This window comes from Panthera leo, chromosome F2 (assembly GCF_018350215.1).
Source record: "Panthera leo isolate Ple1 chromosome F2, P.leo_Ple1_pat1.1, whole genome shotgun sequence".
Taxonomy (NCBI): domain Eukaryota; kingdom Metazoa; phylum Chordata; class Mammalia; order Carnivora; family Felidae; genus Panthera; species Panthera leo.
Genome location: NC_056695.1, coordinates 30,614,659 through 30,635,256, shown reverse-complemented (window position 1 = coordinate 30,635,256; position 20,598 = coordinate 30,614,659). Strand labels below are relative to the sequence as shown.

At 34.4% G+C, this 20,598-nt stretch overlaps 1 non-coding gene across 1 annotated transcript; it reads left to right on the top strand.

Moving 5' to 3' along the window:
* Window positions 1-20,087: 20,087 nt before the first annotated feature.
* LOC122211342 lies at window positions 20,088-20,195 on the top strand. Its single transcript, XR_006198642.1, has one exon. It is a non-coding gene; the product is annotated as a U6 spliceosomal RNA (small nuclear RNA).
* The last annotated feature ends 403 nt before the right edge of the window (window positions 20,196-20,598 follow it).

The window sequence follows — 20,598 nt, the reverse complement described above, 5'->3', positions numbered from 1 at the left end:
GAGAATCCCAAGCAGGCTTGGTGCTGTTGGCACAGAGACTGATGTGTGGTTCCATCTCACAAACAGTGAAATCATGACTTGAGCCAAAATCAAGAGTCGAAGTTTAACTGACTGAGCACCCAAGGCACCCCCTGGTTAAAGGTCCTTTGACTAAAACAGACAGAGGAAGATCAACTCTCTGTAAAATAAGCAGAAAGAAAGAAAGAAAGAAAGAAAGAAAGAAAGAAAGAAAGAAAGAAAGAAAGGAAAGAAAGAAAGAAAGGAAAAAAGAAAGAAAGGAAAAGAAAGAAAGAAAGAAAGAAAGAAAGGAAAAGAAAGAAAGAAAGGAAAAGAAAGAAAGAAAGAAAGAAAGAAAGAAAGAAAGAAAGAAGAAAAGAAAGACTCTTAATTGAAAAAAATGGGGCATTTTATTGAAATAAATAGGAGTGCCTGGGTGGCTCAGTTGATTAAGCACCCGACTTTGGCTCAGATCATGATCTCACGGTTTGCGAATTCAAGCCCCACGTTGGGCTCTGTGCTGGCAGCTCCAGCCTGGAGCCTGCTTCGGATTCTGCGTCTCCCTCTCTCTCTGCCCCTCCCCTGCTTGTTCTCTCTCTCTTTCTCTCTCGAAAACAAATAAACATTAAGAAAGAAAGAAAGAAAGAAAGAAAGAAAGAAAGAAAGAAAGAAAGAAAGAAAGAAAAGGATGTATAACCAAGGCTTACAAAGGGAAAGGACAATCTCTCCGGAGTTCTGATGGGCAACTTTATAGACATTCTTCAGGTGCTACCATCCTGTGCTTTAGATCTCAGCCTTCCCAGTCTCTGTGCCCCTTTGTTTACCTTGAGATGGGCCAGCTTTGATCACATGCTCAAGGAGATTTTTTTCCCCAAGAGCAGAATTATTTATCTTTTAATTTCCAAACACATTTCACACACAAAAAACAACTTTTCTGTAATAATCAATCTACCAATACTTATCTGGAAAATAGTTTCAAGTAGGCCACGAATAATCATTTTATCAGCTACTTCCTCTGATTGGCCAAATTCATTCTGTAGTAGTTTTTCTTTGCTTTCTATCAATGGCTTTGGGGGAACAAAATCTTCCTCTGTATTTGAAAGTTCAGGTATTTTACTTCTCTCGATTGTAAGGGAAGTTATTAACAATAGGACAGGTTTCTCTCTTTCAGCACCGGTGCCTCTTATTTATTTTCTATTAAAAGAAATACCTGCAGAAAGTAATAAACTAAAACAAACAAATAAAACCCAAAGGATATAAAATGTAAAGTTAAGACTTTTTATTCAATCCAGTTGAACTACCCAGAGGAAATTATTTTTTAATAACAATTTTTCTATTAAAAAATAGAGCTCTATCTAAAGACACTATAAAATGGCTCATAATTTCATCACCCAGGTAACTACCATTATTGTTTTAAGTGAATATATAGGTAATATGTGCATTTGGTCATAAAATGATACAAAAAGAAAAAAATTATATATTTTTGATTCTCCTTCCAGACATTTTAACTTCTATTCCCCAATAGTAATCTGTCCCAATTGTTTATTTGCTTTTGAAATTGAAAACTTATATATCAATATTTTCAGATTTAGTGCATTCATTTTTTTATTATTAAATATTTAATTTTTATTAGAGAATAGCAATAAATTAATATTTATGTATTCCCCTCTTAGCTTTAAAAGATTTACAAATACCTCTAGCCACATTAGGGACAGTTTACATTTATATCTGTTTAGGTAAAAATATTTTTTCCCTTCAACTTACAAACAAAGGCCATAAACAGCATATTTCATTGGCAGGGTGGAATTTTCTTTTTATCTGTTAACTTACATATGCGTGTTTGTTTTATTATCTATTTCACTACGTTGAGTTCCTGCAGATGTCTCCAATCTAATGACTTACTATTGTACTTGAGCCCTAGATTTTGTATTCCATTTTTTGCAGAGTAAAGATCTATTTGAAATGAAGCTCTGGGCCAACAGGTATCCAAGAGGCTACTGAACTCACTTGTCAGAATGTTCTGTTCTTTTTCAGCTTACAGAATTTTCTATACTTTCTTGCCTTCTCCCCCAGTATCTTTATAAAACATGTTTTTAATGCTTAATTTCTTATATTTGTTCTTGCTCACTATCTATTCATTCCCTGAACAATATAAATATTTTTCACTTGGCTTTGAACTTTATATAAATGGAATCATATAATATGAATTCCTTTGTGTAAAGCTTCTTTTGCTCAACATTGTGATTGTAGGAGTTCTGTTGCTGTATAAAGTGTAATTCATCCAGTGTCACTGCTGTATAATCGTCCATTGTACAATTATACAAATACATTTATTTTGTATACTGTAGATGAATATTTTGGATATGGAAGTTATAGGTTATTCCAAAAAAATGTTGCTATGAAAAATTTTACACATGTATCCTCCAACATATGTGTATGCATTTCCTCAAGATATTCATAAGACTTGAATTGCTGGTTTTACAGTATGTTTTACATATTATGTGTTGGCAAACTGCTTACCAACATGGACTTCCCAGTTTCTATTGTCACCAGCAATATGCAAGAATTTCTCTTGCTCCACATTTTCACCAGCATTTGATTCTATCACAGATTTTTTAATGATACTAATTTGGTGAGTACATAGTAATCTCTCTATGGTGTTTTTTTGTTTGTTTGTTTGTTTGTTTGTTTGTTTGTTTGTTTGTTTAATTCAAGTTAGTTCACATACAGTGTAGTCTTGGCTTCAGGAGCAGAACTTGATTGATCTCTTACATATGACACCTAGTGCTCATCCAAAAATGTGTCCTTCCTAATGCCCATCATTCCACCCACCTCCCCTCCAGAAGCTCTCTTTGTTCTCTGTATGTAAGAGTCTCCTATGGTTTGCCTCCCTCTCTGTTTTTCTCTTATTTTTCCTTCCCTTCCCATATGGTCACCTGTTGAGTTTCTCAAATTCCACAAATGAGTGAAATCATATGCAACTAGCATTCTCTTATTGGCAATGTGGTTGACATCTTTTCTTTCATTGTCTCCTCTGCTTCTTTTCTTCTGTTAATTGAATTTTTAGTATCTTGCCCATATTTCTATTGGTTGTCCAAGAGGCTTTTTTTTTTTCCTTTTTGAGTGTAGATTTTCATTATTTCTTAAAACTCACCAGGAAGGACACAAACGAGGCTGGCTGGAAGTTTTTCTCCCCCCCCCCCATACATATATATGTGTTTATTATGTTGACACTTCTAGGGAATACATACATGGGGAAAAATAAGGAGATATCTAAGAAGCACCAGCAGGAAAATTCTCAAGGAAGAGGAAAATATTAAAGTTAAGATATAAAAAACATAGATGTAGAAGTGTTATCCCACATCTGGAAGCTCATATGGAAAGAAAAAAAATAAAAGAGGTGATGAAATCATGATTAAGACTGTCCTAGAATTAAAAAAAGAAAAAGATGATGTAAGTCTACAAAATGAAAGTTTTCCTCACCAAAAAAAATAGGATAGAAAAGAAAAAAATAGAGAGATGTGGTTTTTTTTATAAGATCACAATCAAAGAGACAGCAAAAGAAATCAAAGAAGTAAATTATAAAGGAACATAAATTGACTCTGGATACAAGATTAAATGGAGCAATATTCTCAAAGTACTGAAGGAAGAATATTTGAACCTAAAATGTTAATGTCCAGCTAAACTTCATTTAAATGCAAAAACAAGACAAAGTGGGTCTCAGACATATTAGACCCAATTTAAAAATGGTTTTTGAGAAAAAATTCAAAAGAAATAGTATGTAATCTCTACCATAGCAATATAATTATTTATTTAGATTAATAGATATGCATCAATAAGCAAAAATATAGATCTTTTAAGGGTGTATGCATATCCATAAATACATATTTAATACACCAGAGTGGATGTCCATGGGGGAGGTAGGGATGAATGTAGGAGTGGAAATGGGGAATGAAAAGGAAAAAATACATAAAAATTTTAAAAAAGAATTGAGTTGCATAAATTGTTGATGCTGCTGTGCTGTTTTGTGTACCTGAAATCCTCCCTCACCCACTGCCAAAAAAAAAAAAAAAAAAAAAAAGAAGGAAAAAAATGTTGCCATAGAGCATAAAAACAAGCAAACTACAAGGAGACTTTGAATTACACAATTACAATTAGAGAATTGATCACATCACTTTCAGAAACAGATAAAGCTTAATGCAAAATAGGCAAAAACAGAAAATGTTTAAACAACTAAATCAACAACCATGATTGTTGATTAAGTTAATAATAGATATACACAAGCTACATGTAACCAATGCATCTTTTCAAACACTCAAAACAATAAACAAAATTATGACTACATTGAAGTTAACATTTCAGTTCAAAAAAAAGAGCACCACATACAAAGCTCATAGACACTGCCAGATGGGAAATGGCTTTTTCAGTGTCTCAACCCATCAAGTAATCATATCAGGAAGAAAAAGATACTGTTGATAATATACAACAAACAGAAAATCAAATAGAAATCAAAAATAGCCAACAATGAAACAGCCTACAAAACAAGGAAATCCAAATGACCTAAAAATACATAAAGATATACTCAGCCTCACAGATAATCAGAGAATAATTGAAACGAGACATTACTGTCCACCCTTAAGTTTGGCAAAAATAATTATATTCAGGTAATTCCAAGGATTATCAAACATGTGAGAAAGCAGGATCCTTTATTCTCTGTTGAGAGGCCAAACCATTAAGTCATTTTGAAGAGTGAATGCTAGCATTCAGGAGAAATTATGGAGGCATATACACAATGACTCAATACTATGTGAGTCAGAGGAACTATAAGCAGATCCAATAGGGTACAGGTATGAGGCTGCTCATCTCTACACTGTTTGAGGTAAATAGGAACTGAAGCAACTAAAGAGAACATCACTTGGGAAATGGTAAAGTCAAAGATGACAGATACAGAAAATAGAAAATTATACAGGAGTCAAAAGCAAAGTAATATATACCACACCACATCTCAATCTCTCTCTCTCTCTCTCTCTCTCTCTCTCTCTCTCTCTCTCTCCAACACTCCATTAGGGATGGATTGAAAATGCAGTGCCTTAACTTGTTCTTATCTGCTATGGCCTTTCTCATTCCCCTACCCACAACACCACTAGATTTGTGGTCTAGAATTTTTAGTTCTTGACTGATGTGGGTTTTTTCCTTAAAAAAAAAAATAGACTGTGGTTAATCATGAAAAAATTTTATACCTTTCTTACTCACCATTATTTTCCATATTTCTTTTGAATCTTCTGGCAAAAGAAGTTGACTAGATCAAGGTTACTTGATCATGATGAAAGTCTGGACTAGGAAAGTGACAGTGTAAGTACTAAAACCCTTCTCTGATTGGTCATAGAATTTCAGGGTCACTGGAGTGTCTGAGATTAAACCTTTCAAAGGATGATCAGTTCAGCATTACTTGATATGTGTTCTGCCCAAACTTGGACATCATTAGGAGCAGCCCAGCCTGCTACTCTACTCAAAATGTACAGAGTCCTTCTCATCACCACCCCATTTTCCATTCTTAGTGGAAAACTAATCTTGTCCCAATATTGCTTTAAAATAAGAACAGCTGTTTCCCCACAACCAGTGCTTCCCAGTCTAGAACTTTTTAATATGTGTAGTTATGTCATAGCAGTCCTTTTAGAGTAGAGGATGAAGGTTGTCTACAGATGCAAGAGTCTGAGCATCCATATCTATGTTAGTTTTACCATGGTGAATCTAGTATAGAAGTCAGCAGTGCCGCTCCAACTAATCCAAAAATTTTAACCTCTTCAGTTGTTTCTGCTTTCAAACTTGTTTGGTCACTTGTTAACTGTGTATAGTCTTCTTGCTGGAATTAGAGATTTTCACCTCATTTACCTGATTTAGCTACCTTTATCTCTTCATTCTAGTACAAATTAATTCCATCAAGCAGTCATCAAATGCAGGAGGTCGAAATGGAAAAGGTAAATGAGTACTGCTTTAAAGTGATGAGGAAATGTGGATATTATTAGAGTCCATACTTTAAAAAATAAATTGATATACTACATCAGCATGCTAAATGACAATTGTAGGTGAACAGTTTTGCAGACTAGCTCCTTTACAGACTAAATGCTTAAACCAGAAGCATCCCTGTACTTCAAGAGTGTTCCTCATTTTTTCCTATTAATTTAAGAGTTCTGTTTTTGATACTAGCATTTACACATTTTTTGAAAAGGGGGGAAATGTATATGTTCTGAAGTTGAAATATCTCCCAGCTTTTGACCCCCACTCACACAGAGACAATACTCTCAAAAACACCAAAACTTCTGTTTTTTTGTGGAGCAATTGAGACTGTATCACTAGTCCAGTATCACATTTCTCTTGTAATAGATTTCAAGTACAAACCCAGTTCATTCCAGGCATTTTCCAATATTATCACAAGGCAGACATACGAGATTTGAGTTTGCTCTCCGAGTTTTCTTACGGACATGTACTAACTTCTATCCTTTCCCAAAAGTATGCTGGAAGAAACGTCTCTAAGTTAAGCAAATGATTTTCTTCCCAATTTAAAGCTCACACTTATCAAGTCTTAGAAGCAATCAGAATGTATCACCTGATCTGTCCGGTTGAATGCAACCGTATTTTCTGTCTTTGCCCTCTCAGTATTTACGTTGCCATAACATTAGCTCCCACATTTTAGGAATTCACATATCACAGTGAATCTATTGCCTGCCTGACTTACTCTTTACTAGCACACAAGTCATCAGTTTGGTCTCAGCAATGGTTACCATGTGTCAGTGGTGGTGTGGTGGCTTCCATCTGTATCTATAGATTTGACGATCTCTCAAACATTGGGATTTTTTAAAAAATTAGAATGCCATAACCTCTCTCTCTACTTTTCTCTCTACTCAATGTTTTATAGTCAATTCTTTCTATTAGACACACATAACTTAGGGAAATATGTGGATGCATATAAGTAGGTACATAACCATATATATATTTACATATCTACAGCCAGAAAAATACCCTAAATCATTTCATTCAATTCCACTTACATTATATGTATATAATTTCTTTTATCACATCTCGGGAAAGAGCTCATTAAATCTCTTCTTAAATATCCCTAAAAATGTACAATTGATTAACATTTACAATTCTGACAGCTGTAATTACATGGTGTTAATTCCCATAATAAATTTAACTTTTTCTATATGTAATATTTACCCACTGGTTCTAGTTTTCCTCTCCAGAACCATTATGAATCACATGCAGTTTTTCATGGCAACTTTATTACATGCATTTTTGTTTCCAAGACAAACTAAGAACAAAGACAAAATACTTGAACAAAACTGACCAGCCACCAAGCATAGCTTCCCTGCTTTATAATTATCTGAACAATAATGATATGGGAATAAGTTTTTGAAAAATTTATGATAGTATCAATGGAACTGTTTCTAAAGTACCAAAACAGAAAGCAGGGAGCCATTATTAAAAGTAGGATAAACATTCTAGCAGCTTCCTGAAAAATGTCTGAAAAATAAACTATTTTTAATAACAGGGCAAATCCTTAAAAAGAAAAACTGGAAAATAAAAGTCACTAACAGTAGGGAGCAACATGTAAAGACAGATGTGACCTTTCGGTTTTGTTTCAAAGGAGAGTTTAAAAGTTACATAACTCTTTGGATAATAAGAATTCTAAGAAAAAGCTGGACTGAAAGCTGTGACAGATACTATCACAAAATAAATACCTAAATTATTCTTTTTCCCAAGGGAATGAGTATTAGGAAGAGGAGTCATGTTTCTTTACATTACCTGGGGATACATCTTAGTGACATTTTTAAAAACAGGTTTAAGTATAACATTTAAAAGAGGAATCCTGGATCAATGGTAGCAGCAGGGATTAGGGAGGTAAATTATAACTGAAAATCTATGACTTCTCCTCCCTGGGGCTTTTTTTTTTTTAAACCTAACTCTTGGTTATTCAAATAGACCTAATTATGCTCTCAACTTTGAATTCAGTATACTAAAAAAAATGAACAAATAAACGGTGATTGATGATGTTTTTTGAAAAGAACAAAACCTAAAGTCTCAGAATGAAAATATATTTGGTCTGGCAACACATAGTTGATAGCAAAAGTCCATAGTGTTATACAAATAATCTTCTAACATCTTAAATTTCTTTCCTTCAATTCTGATCTGCCCCCTCTATCATCATCCTGGGCCAGGGAAGCTGGTTTTGTTCCATAGGATTACCTAATCTACTCTGTCAAGAGTCCCCAGAACAATTCAGTTTATTCGTATTCAGATCTTTTAAATCACTTCCACTAATATTATTTGAGCATCTAAATGCCAGGCAGTCTAATTGTTCCTCAAGATATAAAAATCAATAAATATGACCACTGCCCAACAACAGGCAAATATTTATTCACATAATTATCAAGACATTTAAAATCCATCAAGCAATTTTGCCATATTCTGCTTCATTTTAGTTCTGCAAGACTGTCCAGGATGTGTGTGTGTGTGTGTGTGTGTGTGTGTGTGTGTGTGTGTGTGTGTATGATCCTCAGACATATGATTCCCATCATATAATTTTAGAGTTCATGTATCAATAGTTCCTTCATAGTGTTCTGGTAAAATGGGTACCCTAGGCAATGAATCATTGACAATGCCAAAAATATAACCTAGGATTCTTCATCCCAAGATCTTTTAATTAAAATTTTTGTGTAGTTCTTTAACCTAAGCTTTATGTCCTCACCTCTTTCATCTCTAAGGTGCTTATATATTTTGAAGAGGTTGTCTATAATTTAGACTGCATAGATTGCCCAAGTTTTTATAAATATTTCTAGCAGAAGCAGGAAAAGAATTCAGATACTGACTCCTAATTAACTGCTTTTTAGTAGATAGTACAGACAGGCTCTAAGTAACTACCTACCTAGCTAACTAACTAACTAACTATATATATGTTGGCCTTGGCCAGTTGAAACCACCACAGCAATTAGAACTGTGTTGCAGTGTGAGTAGAATTTATATTGATTGCTTTAAAAAAATTTTTTAAGGTTTATTTTTGAGAGAGAGAGAGAGAGAGAGAGTGCACGCACATGCGTGAGAGCATGAGCAGGGGAGAGGCAGAGAGCGAAGGAGACACAGAATCTGAAGCTGGCTCCAGGCTCCCAGCTGTCCACACAGAGCCAGATGCAGGGTTCAAACTCATGCACTGGAAGATCATGCCTGAGCCGAAGTTGGAAGTTCAACTGACTGATCCACCCGGGCGCCCCTGATTTCTTAAAATACATACAGACTTTTGTTTTCCAGTTATTGTGACAAAGACATAAAACATCACTGACTATTAGTGACATTGACTTAATGCATAAGAGTCAGGAAGAAAATTTATCTTATCCAGGGTGAATATTTCTATCATTACCAATATAAGTAGAACTCACACATCTTCCCTTGGGGTGGGACCATTCTCAGAAAACATGTTAACAGTGCCATATATTCTTGCAAGATATATGTTATTAGAAAAAAGGTACTATTCCAACATGGAAAAAGACTGGCCTGTGATTGTTAGGTCAAAAAAGACCATGATGATCAAGATGGCCTTTTTTTTTCTCTTGAACAAACCTCATATTTCCCCTTCCTCTCTCTCCTTACCAGAGCTTTCATTCAGATGCACATTGTGACTACCAGGTAACAACCTACTTCAGTCTCTCTTTACTGCAGGGCCATCCTTCATTCTGTCACTGTCAGCATCACATTTTTAAATCCCCAAGTCAAATAATCTTCTCCTCAGGGGCCCACTCCTTTGTTATTGAGCCACTCAGCCTTTCTCATAATTTCTCAAACAATGTATTATTTTACTTTGTGTTCTGCTTCTTTTGAAACAATTTTACTTTTCATCGCATCAGGATGAACATTTCTTCATATCAGGATGAACATTTCCCCAAAAGAAAAACATCCCCACTCCCTGCTCCTTAAACACCAGTTACATTTTTTTCTGTCTTCTCCAGCAGACTAACTTCCTCAAGGACTGTTGGTCAACTTTGTATCCTCCTCTATGATCCAAACCTTGGCAGAGTACCCAACACATAGTATGCAGTCAAGGAATGCTTGTTGAATAAATGATTGAATTGAATATTGTGCTGCATTTTGTGTACTACAGAATAAAATTTTGTCATAATGTGGATTCAGTATTTGAATATTAAAATTTTCTTCCTACATGAGTTGGTATATTTTTCTCCCTGATTCAAAATGTGATATAGTTGTGAAACTATGCACATAATGATACTGAAATCATGGCAAATAAGAAGGAAGGAGGACAATTGCTCCTACCTTGAGTTAGATTCAAGTATAGATGATTATGTAGATTCTTTGATCTAATGACCATGCGAAGGGAAACTGACATGTAGTTTTTAAATCAATTCAATAATTTTTTTAATGTTCAGAGGAGAAATTAGCCTCTTAAAAAGTAAAAAAGCATTACCTATCAAAATACAAAAAACAACAAATTAGAAATATAAAACTTCAGTAAAGCATGACTGTTATCCCTGAGTGCTATTTAATAAATGCTGCCTAAGATCTTACTCATCAATTATCTTTGCTTTATTCTCCATTGGTTCATTTCTTTATTTAATAAGCATGTATTAAAAGATAAAGTGGTGGAGAAGTGCCCGGGTGGCTCAGTTAAGCATGTGACTCTTGATTTCGGCTTAGGTCATGAATTCATGGTCATGAGGTTGTGTAATCGAGCCCAGCATCAGGCTCCACGCTGGGCACGGAACCTGCTTAGAATTCATTCTCTCTCTCTCTTCTTCCCCCTCTATCCTACCCCCATTAATGCACTTGCACACCTGTGCTCTCTCTCTCTCTCTCTCTCTCAAAAAAAAAAAAAAAAAGGTAAAATGGTAAGTTGATAAAAGCTTAGATTCAAGCTCTAATGACAGCCTAAAGCTTCCATCCCACTTCCACCCTCTCACTTACAGTGAGAAGCAAGGTGTCATAATTCCAAAACATGAAGTATTTCTTAGAGCAGGATAGGAGCAGAAGGGAGAAAAGGAACTAGTCACTTGACTTGAGATCTTAGAGTAAGAATGTGAGTAATGAAGGGAGGGGGGGAAAGCCCAGGAGTTAAGATGAGAGAATGCTACAAATAACTAACCCATTTCATAAATGCTTGAAAATGCATGAATTAATTAAATCTGAATTTGAAGTTTCCACAAACATCACTTAGGGAAAAAAATAGCCAAAGTCACAAGAGTCGTATAGGATCAAGAAAAGTAGGGCATTTTTCACTACCAAAGGCAAGAATTGACTTTCCAACCATTTGAATTGCCAGGCAATAGAGAAGATTCTAGGTAAAAAATATTAGAGAAGACTCCAACAAAGACACTGAAAACTCAAACCAATTCACTCAAACCAATTCATCTTCTTCAAAGATAAATCTGTTCAATCCAATTTCGTATTCATTCAGTATTTTTAAATAATTGATGATGTGCCAATCACTACATTCATCATAGAGTATACAAACATTCATAGTAGACATAATTTTTGCCCTAACAAAGCTTACAGTAAAGTAATGGAAACACATAAATTGATCAGTTAACCAAAATAAATGTAAAATTACATTCTATTGCTATTAATTGAACATATAAACACACTTAGTGAAGGTCACCAGTAGTTTAACGGATAAAAATGCAGAAAGTGGGCTGAGTTAAATAAGGAAAACTTTTCATTTATTTAACAAAATTAGTTAAATGTCTATTATATGTCAGAAAAAGCAATGGAGAAAGAAAAAAGTGTGTAAATGTGTATAAGACATACCTCCCCATTGATGGATGAATGGATAAAGAAAATACACACACACACACACACACACACACACACACACACACACACACACACAGTGGAATATTATTCGGCCATAGAAATCAAGTAAATGTTGTCATTTGCAAAAATATGGATGGACTTTGAAGGCATTATGTTAAGTGAAATAAGTCAGACAAAGACAAATACTACTCCCTCACTTAAATGTGGGATGTAAAAAAACAAAACTCATAGATACAAAGACCATTTTGGTGGTTGCCGAAGGAGGTGATAGGGGTGGGCAAAAATGGGTGAAGGTGGTCAAAAAGTACAAACTTCTAGTTATAAAATAAATGTCACGAGGATGTAATGTACAGCATGGTGACTACAGTTCATAACACCTGTATTGGATATTTGAAAGTTGCTAAGAAAGTAGATTTTAAAAGTTCTCATCACAAGAAGAAAGTTTGTAACTAAGTGTGGTGATGGATGTTAGCTAGATTTATTGTGGTGATAATTTTTCAAAATATACAAATACAGAATCATTGTGTGGTATAACTGAAATTAATGTTATATGTGAATTCTATTTCAATTAAAAAAATTACAATCAGAAAAAGAAGACATAGTCCCAAGTCCTTCAAAAAGCATATGACTTAATAGGGAAAATAGGTATATAACCAAATAAATATCAACACACATACAATATGATGTAATAGAAAATATATATAATAGAGATAAGCCTTTGCACATATCTCCATTATATGCACATATAAAAAAGCAATCAGAACACAGAGAAGGAAATGATTATTTTTTCTTTCCTTTTTTTTTTAAGTGTGTGTTTATTTTTGAGAGAAAGAGACAGGGTGTGAGTGGGAGAGGGGCAGACAGAGAGGGAGACACAGAATTGGAAGTAGGCTCCAGGCTCCAAGCTGTCAGCACAGAGCCTGATGTGACACTCCAACTCACAAGAGGTGAGATCATGACCTGAGCTGAAGTCGGATGCTTAACCAACTGAGTCACTCAGGCACCCTGGAAATGAATATTTCTTCCAAATATTATTTAAACATTACTTTTAAATGTTTAAATTATCTGTAAGATAGTCCTGATATTAGCTTAGACCCCGTCAAAACTGGGCTATGTGCTTCTCTCATTCTCACCTTTGTCCTTCACTGTAACTTCAGTAAGTCCTTCCCACTAATCCAGTTTTGATACAGGCCTACAATCGCATCTCAAAACCCCCATCTGCTAATCCGCCATCAGAGACCAAACTCTAATCCTTGGTCCCACCAAAAATTTAACTCAGTTTACCCTTCACTAATTTGGCTATCCCGTTATATAAGTCCCCTCCCCCCGTACCCAGCAACTACTCTAGTCCTATATACTAAACGAAGGTCCCATAAATCTGTCCTCTCCTACTATAGTTAGCTTGTTAGAAATGCATGTTGAGTCCATCTATTAAATAAATATTTGTTTGAGCACCTATAATAAACTGAGCTTGAGAAGTGGTACAAAGGTGAGCAAAATAAAACTCCTATCCTTCATATTCTGAGGAAACAGACACTCAAAAAGGATTAATTTCAATAGCCCATTAAAAGCAAATCACATTAATAAGATGCAGGCAGAGAAAGGAATACCTAATTCAAATTAGAAGAGATGAGGAGACAGATCTTCAGTCAATGAGGTGACCACAAGTTCCAGTTTGCCCTGAGAAATGCTGGGCTACACTTGTTATGTTGACATACCTTTTTTCCCCAACCTTTCATTTAAATTCCAGGTAGTTAACATACAGTTAATATGTTAATACAGACAATTTCCTTAGAACTGTACCTGGAACATGGTAAGCATATTCTGTTCACATGTTTCGCTCAAGATTTATTCACAACAAAATAGTTATTTGTTGAAAAATTTTATAACTATTTTAAGTTAAAAGTTTGGTGACATAATGTTTATGGAAAATTCAAGACATGGCTTAAGAAGAAAAGAAAAGAAAAATTAGTTCCTACATATAACAAATCTGCTCCTACATATAACAAAAGGATGAAACGGTAGATACTCTTTAAATGTCAGAAGTTTTTTTTCCCTCATTTTATTAACATAGTCTACTCAAAAGAAAAAGTTTTAAGGAATAAGAAGAAGAGAATTTCGTTAGAATGATATCTTCATAATTACATAAAGCAGAATTATCTCTAGCCCACTAGTAAGAGCCTCAAGAAGATGACAGAATGTACCTACCATGTATGTATCATGACTAGCCCATCATGACTTTTCCAAATTTCGCTTAAATTTTGCAAGGTTTTAAATACTGCGTTATTTTCTTCAGGTTATTTCCTATCTTTTAAAGCAATTAAATAACAAAAATATACATGTTCATATTTAAAGTAGTTGCTGGAGAAATTATAAATTAAATTCAAATGCACATGTGTATTGGACACTGTTGGGGCCCCATACCACGCTCCCTAGGCCAGCTCTACCTTCAGTTGTAGCTGTAATGGACAGTTCTTGCATATACTGTATGCTTCCCTCCCCAAGTTCCCAGGGCATCTTACTCTAAAGGCACAGTCCTGAAGTGCAGCAGATACACATCTCTAGGAGCAAACTTCAGTCAGTGAGAGATAAGTGTCAGTGGATAGATGTCCCAGTCTCACATTCATCGGAGGGACAACTCTGAGGTTTATTCTACATGGTTTCCCACAAGATTCCTAGCAAGATTGAACTCACTTGCCTAGAGTTATAACTAGTTCAAGAACCCACTTTTAACTGGCTTCCCCTCATCCTTGCTTTCCTCTCCACTGCATTCTCTCTTTACCCCAGCATTCTGGGAACACCACCCAAATAAAGTGATCTGTGCCTAAATCAAAATCTAAGAATTTGCTCTTGGGAGACCAAACTATGACAAGAATCCTATTATACTAAAAATTTAATCTGATAATCTTTGTAATAAATTTTTGATAAGTTGAGTGGATAATTACATCAGTTGGTCAACATGCTAATAATCCTAATGTTTTTAATTTCATGACTTCTTTCTGTTATCATGAGAACTGTGCTGCTCATATGAAAATAATTTCATGTGTCTTAATATCTCTATCACCATACCTAACTCTTTTCATTATTAGAAAGAAAATAATCTTTTGTAACATCTACTCACACGTTCTATTGTAGAAAAGGGGGTAATATTAATGATACTGCAATAATTTTCAAATTTGAAAGAAAATGTATCTCAACAAAAGAATTACAGCTTCTTCACATTTGCATGGCCCTACCTCTCAATCAATACAGCTCACACAATACTTTGCTCAAGATTTATTCAACAAAATAGATATTTTTTGAAAAGTATTGTTCACTTTCTTTCCCTGTCAGAATGTCTGTTGACACACTAGTGAATTGTTTATAAAATGAACGCTGAATCTTCCTTTCAGCTGACAGGTCCCTGTGGTTTGCTGTTTATTAGTTTTGTTTGTTGTGATTCAAAATGCAGGATCTATTTTTCCCCAGTGTTGCTGTCTTTTTTTTTCTTTTCTTTTCTTAGTGAAGTAGAAGAAGATAAACAGAATGCTCTTATTTACAAGTAACTACTCAGATGTCTTTCAAACCCACTTTGAATTTCCATTAAGCTCTCCTTTCACGTATCAAATCTTAGAAATGTAAAATAATCAAATGCAAAACTTGAGAATTTTTTTTTAGCTCTTTGTGTTTGAGTTGTAAAATATAGAAATTTATTTCCAGGGTCAGAAAAGTCATGTCATTGAAATCTCTTTAAACTGTTGGCATTGAAATGTGAGCAAGACGAATGGTATACTCAAAGCAATTATTTTTAGAAAGAGGCAAATTTTTGTCATTCATCTCCTTACCCATCTATCCATTCATCAAATTTGTATTAAATACCTAATATGCTGGGCACTGAGCTGGGTGCCAGAAATAGCAGAAATGAATATCTCAGTCCCTGACTTGAATAAGTTCAATCGACCTGAGTAAACAAACATGTAAAAGATGATTGAATTTTAATGTGACAGGTGGTATAATAGAGGTATTTTCTGGAGGCTGAGGGAATGTGGGAGCATAGAGTAGAATTTAATTCTCTCAGAAAAACTTCACTGAGGTTATACTTTAGATGAGTCTTGAAGGATGAGTTAGGCAGACAAGAGAAGGTGGACATTTAAGGCACATGCAAAGACAGTAATAAATAACGATTTTCATATTGTATTTTGTTTAGATTTTCTTGGAGAATCCAAATTCTTTGTCCTCTGCAGTACATAAGTGAATAGGAAATAATCCATGCTGGCCAAGAAGGCAAAGGTATGCCTTGAAGGAATTTGGATTTTATGTCATAGGTAACTGGAATTCTAAATTTGATTATTTTAGCAATATGTGTGTTTTAGGACCTGTGTTGGATCTTAAGTCACTGTGGAGAATGAACGATGGGAAGTATCATTGGAGGGGAGAGAAGATGTGAGAATAGTTAGGCTCCTGCTCATCTTCCCATTATCGCTGCTATAAATGTTACCACATGAGAAGGCTTCCCTGACTATCTCCCTGGTATAGTGACTGCCTCATAATATGATTTTAAGAATAGATAGATAGATAGATAGATAGATAGATAGATAAAAAGAAATATGATAAGGGGTGCAAAAGGTAATAAAGACTTGAAAAGCAGCTATCAGAATGGAATACAATAAGAAGACATTCAGAAAATATTTTCAATATAAAATCAAGATGATTTGGTGATAAATTTAAAGAAAGTTACGATCATTTTGATATTTTTTAAAGTGAAAGTTAAAAGTTTAAAAACGGGGGTGGGTGGGGAGGGAATTGAAAAGACCTTCGATCTACTAGTTGGGAAACTGGTTTGATGATACTGCTGTTAACTGACAGAAGTAATAGATTCAGAGGTTGTTGTTGGATGCATTGTGCATGTTGTAGGGAGTAAATACTTCTCTTTGCATAGAGAAGGCTATAAATAAGGTTAGTTTGTAACATGGCGAGTTTTAGATACCTTCCAAGATATTCAGGCAGACATATCCAGTAAAACAGCTGGCAATAAGATAGATAGATAGATAGATAGATAGATAGATAGATAGATAGATAGATGATAGATAGATAGATGATAGATAGGGATAGATAGATGCACAGAGATAGAGATAAACACTTTAGGAAACAGATCTGAGCAGGGTATACAGGATAGTAGCTATTAGTGTTTTCTAGTGGTAGATGAATCTGTTGTGGATAAGTTTTCCCCAAAAAAGATATAGAGTAAAAAGAATCAAAGGGCGTAAGAAGATCTAACAATACAGGACAATAAAAAAAGTAGGAAAAGAGCAAAAATTGGGAGTTCAAAAAAAAGTTCTATAGAAAATGTTGTCAAATGTGACAAATGTTAAAGAGATCAAGCAAGGTAAGAAAAACGTACAATATACAGTTTCTAAATCCATATACTATTTTAGCTGTGGCAATTGATAAATTACGTAAAAATATTCATGTTTTCATTCATTCATTCAAGTGAAAACTAAAAATTCTAAAAGTTAATGACATTAAACACAAAATGTTTCCAATGCTACTGTAGACATGGTAATAGGTCACAATAAAGTCATAGCTGAAAATGAAATTCGAAGGGTGAATTGGCCACTGTTCACATACTTATCCCTTTTTTCTTAAACAGACAACCTTTAGTGTGTATTTCTGGTCATTTTACTTAATGTACAAAGTCTCAGAATTATCCCCGAGCATATAGTGATAAATGACTTAGAACTTGAAAGAGAAGCAAGGTTCTTCTACTCTCAAAGGTAATAATCATCTAGCATCCTGTTAGCTAGAATTAATTTTTGTCTGACTAAGGAAGCAGAAATGTAGTGAATAACAAGGCCCTTTGCCTAGGATATATGTACTTATACATGTATGTATAAGACATAAAAACAAAATATTAGAATATATTTTTATATATTAGAATTATATAATATGTATACTAAAAGATAATTATGTAAGCTGAAAGCTACTTTTATATTTCAAATATATATTATATTCAGCAGTATTTCCTTTTAAAAAACTATATAAATAAAAAATGTTTATCTATAGAAAAGAAATATAGAACCCCAGTGAAATAATTTGTTAATAAAATATTATATTATGCATAGGCATTATAAAAATTGGAAATATTCTCTTGAAGGAAAATATTACCCCTGTTATAACATAAAAATAATATACAATGTTACATGCAACAACTATTTTAAGTATATTTATACAAAAACAAGTTTTACTGTTCTATCTTTATATTTGCATCACTTATGATACTGTAGGCTTCAATCAATACTTCATAATGATAGTGATCATACCAATAATATAAACCAAATAACCCATACTGCTCTGTCTCTATCAGGATCTTACTATTACCTAAGAAAAAATAGTAATTAGTATTCATTAAGCACTTAACATGGAATGTATTCTATGCTAAATGTCAATCCTTTGTCATCTCAATTAGTAGTTTGAACGATTGTACTCTTGAGGTAACTGTGGTGAAGTGAAGTATTTGGTTAAAGTGACTAGTAAGTGGTAGAGCTGGTTTGAAACTAAAGTCTTTTTAAGTTTGTGTTCTTCAACACTACACTGAAATCAGTAAACTCAAAAGATACTTAACCAATCCATCTCTCTTTAAAAAATGAGTCAATGCTTTCACTTCCAACTTAAGATGAAGGCTGGAAACATGTGTTTGCTTTTTATCCACCTTTCCAATTACTCTTGAAAGATTCTGAAGTACAAAATAAATAATTTCATGCCAGAAAAAAGAGTGAGAGGTGCATTACATTATAAAAGAGATTCCAACAAACTTTTCAAAGATGAAGTTGTATGTGAACAGACTGACAAAGGAAAAACTACAGGGGAAAAAACTACAGGCTAGAATATGCCATAAAAATACTGCTGAGTAGGTGTGAAAACATTCACTTGAAAGTAACCTGGGGAGGATTTGGGCTTAAAGTCAACTGATGTAACAAAGCACCAAAGTGAGAAATAAGACTGAAAACAGGGAGATTCATTAAAAATATTACATAAAATAAATTTACCAGTCAGCAACCTAACTTCCCTTCCAGAACCTCTCCATAGACAGCCAGACTTTACCCCAGTCATGACACCAGATAGTATACTTTAAAACTACTGAAATAATTCGTTTGAAGAAAGCGAAAGTGGGACTCTAAAGTAAGCTTCAGAGGCAGAAGACCACAGTGATTAAGTCTCTGTTGTTTTAATCCAGACATTCTAATTTGAATCCTAACATGGCCACTTACTAGTTTTGTAATCTTGAGACTATTGCCTAACTTGTCAGTTGCACAAGTTTCTTATCTGTAAAATGGGTACAATAAGAATATCTCAGAGCTATTGCAAGAATTCAATGAATATATACATATAGAAATAAAATATATTTTTAGACCAAGGCATAGACATAGATAGAGATACAGTGCTAAGAATGTTTCTGGCACAAATTAAACACTTTTTCCATCTTTCCTAGATCATTCCCACTGACTTACAAACATACAAATTCTCTCATCCTAATGAAACAAATTAAAACAAAAGCCTTTCTCAACCACACATCCCTCTCTAATTACAGATCTTTTTTCCAGTCCCCTTTAGAGCTAAACTCCACAAAATTGACAATACAGTAGTGGTATACATCCCGAGACCCTCACGGGATGCCTGAAGCCGCAGATAATACCGAGCTCTCTGTATATAGTTTTTTCCTATACGTACATACCTATGTTACAGTTATTTTATAAGTTAGGCACAGTAAGAGATTAACAAAAACCAAAAATAAAATACCACAATTACTAACAACATGCTACGTGAATGTGGTCTCTCTCTCTCTCTCAACATATCTTAACCAACTGTACTCACCCTTCTTGTGATGATGTGACACGATAAAATGCCTATGTGATCAGATGAAGTGAGGGGAATTATGTAGGGGTGGTGACGTAGATGTTGATGACTATTGACGTTCAGATAATCTGTCAGGAGTAGGAGCATCTGTTTCGCCACCCCCTTTGTGTAACTGAAGCTGTGGAAAGCAAAACCACGGCTAAGGACTGCATTGTCTCTGACTCCCTTGTGCCTATTCCCTCTCCACCTGATTCCAATCTAATTTTTGCCCCAACCTGTACTCTCAGAATAATGTCTGAAAAGTAACAGGTAAGATAAAAATGACTTTTCATATTAAACAATCAATACTTTATTAAGCTGGTAAAGCAAAAAATAGAGATCTGATCATATTATCTAGTTAAGATCATTAACAGAACAACAATTTAAAAAGATTTCCTCTGGTGCTTGCTTCAGCAGCACACATACTAAAAACTGGAACCATGCAGAGAAGATTAGCACAGCCCCTGTACAAGGATGATGTGCAAATTTGTGAAGCGTTCCCATTTTTTTAATTTAAAAATAAAAAAAATTAAAAATTAAAATAGAATAAAAAGATTTCCTCTGACCCACGGACCAGGATTAGGACAGAAGAGGTTAGTGATCTTTGCTTTTCATCACAAACTTCTGACGTACTTAATTGGTACATATATGATTTGAGAAAGTAATTTAAATTTATAACAGCACAAGTCGTTCACTTTCTGCTATTTGTTAGCTACAGAAGCTTCATATTTCTACACAGGAACCTATGAGCTACCTTTCAAAAAACAGTCGCTGGTCTTTTTTATTTTTCAAAGTATAGACTTCAGGAATGCCTGGGTGGTTCAGTCAGTTAAGGGTGGGACGATGGCTCAGGTCATGATCTCACAGTTTGTGGGTTTGTGGGTTCATGGGCTCGAGCCAGGCATCGGGCTG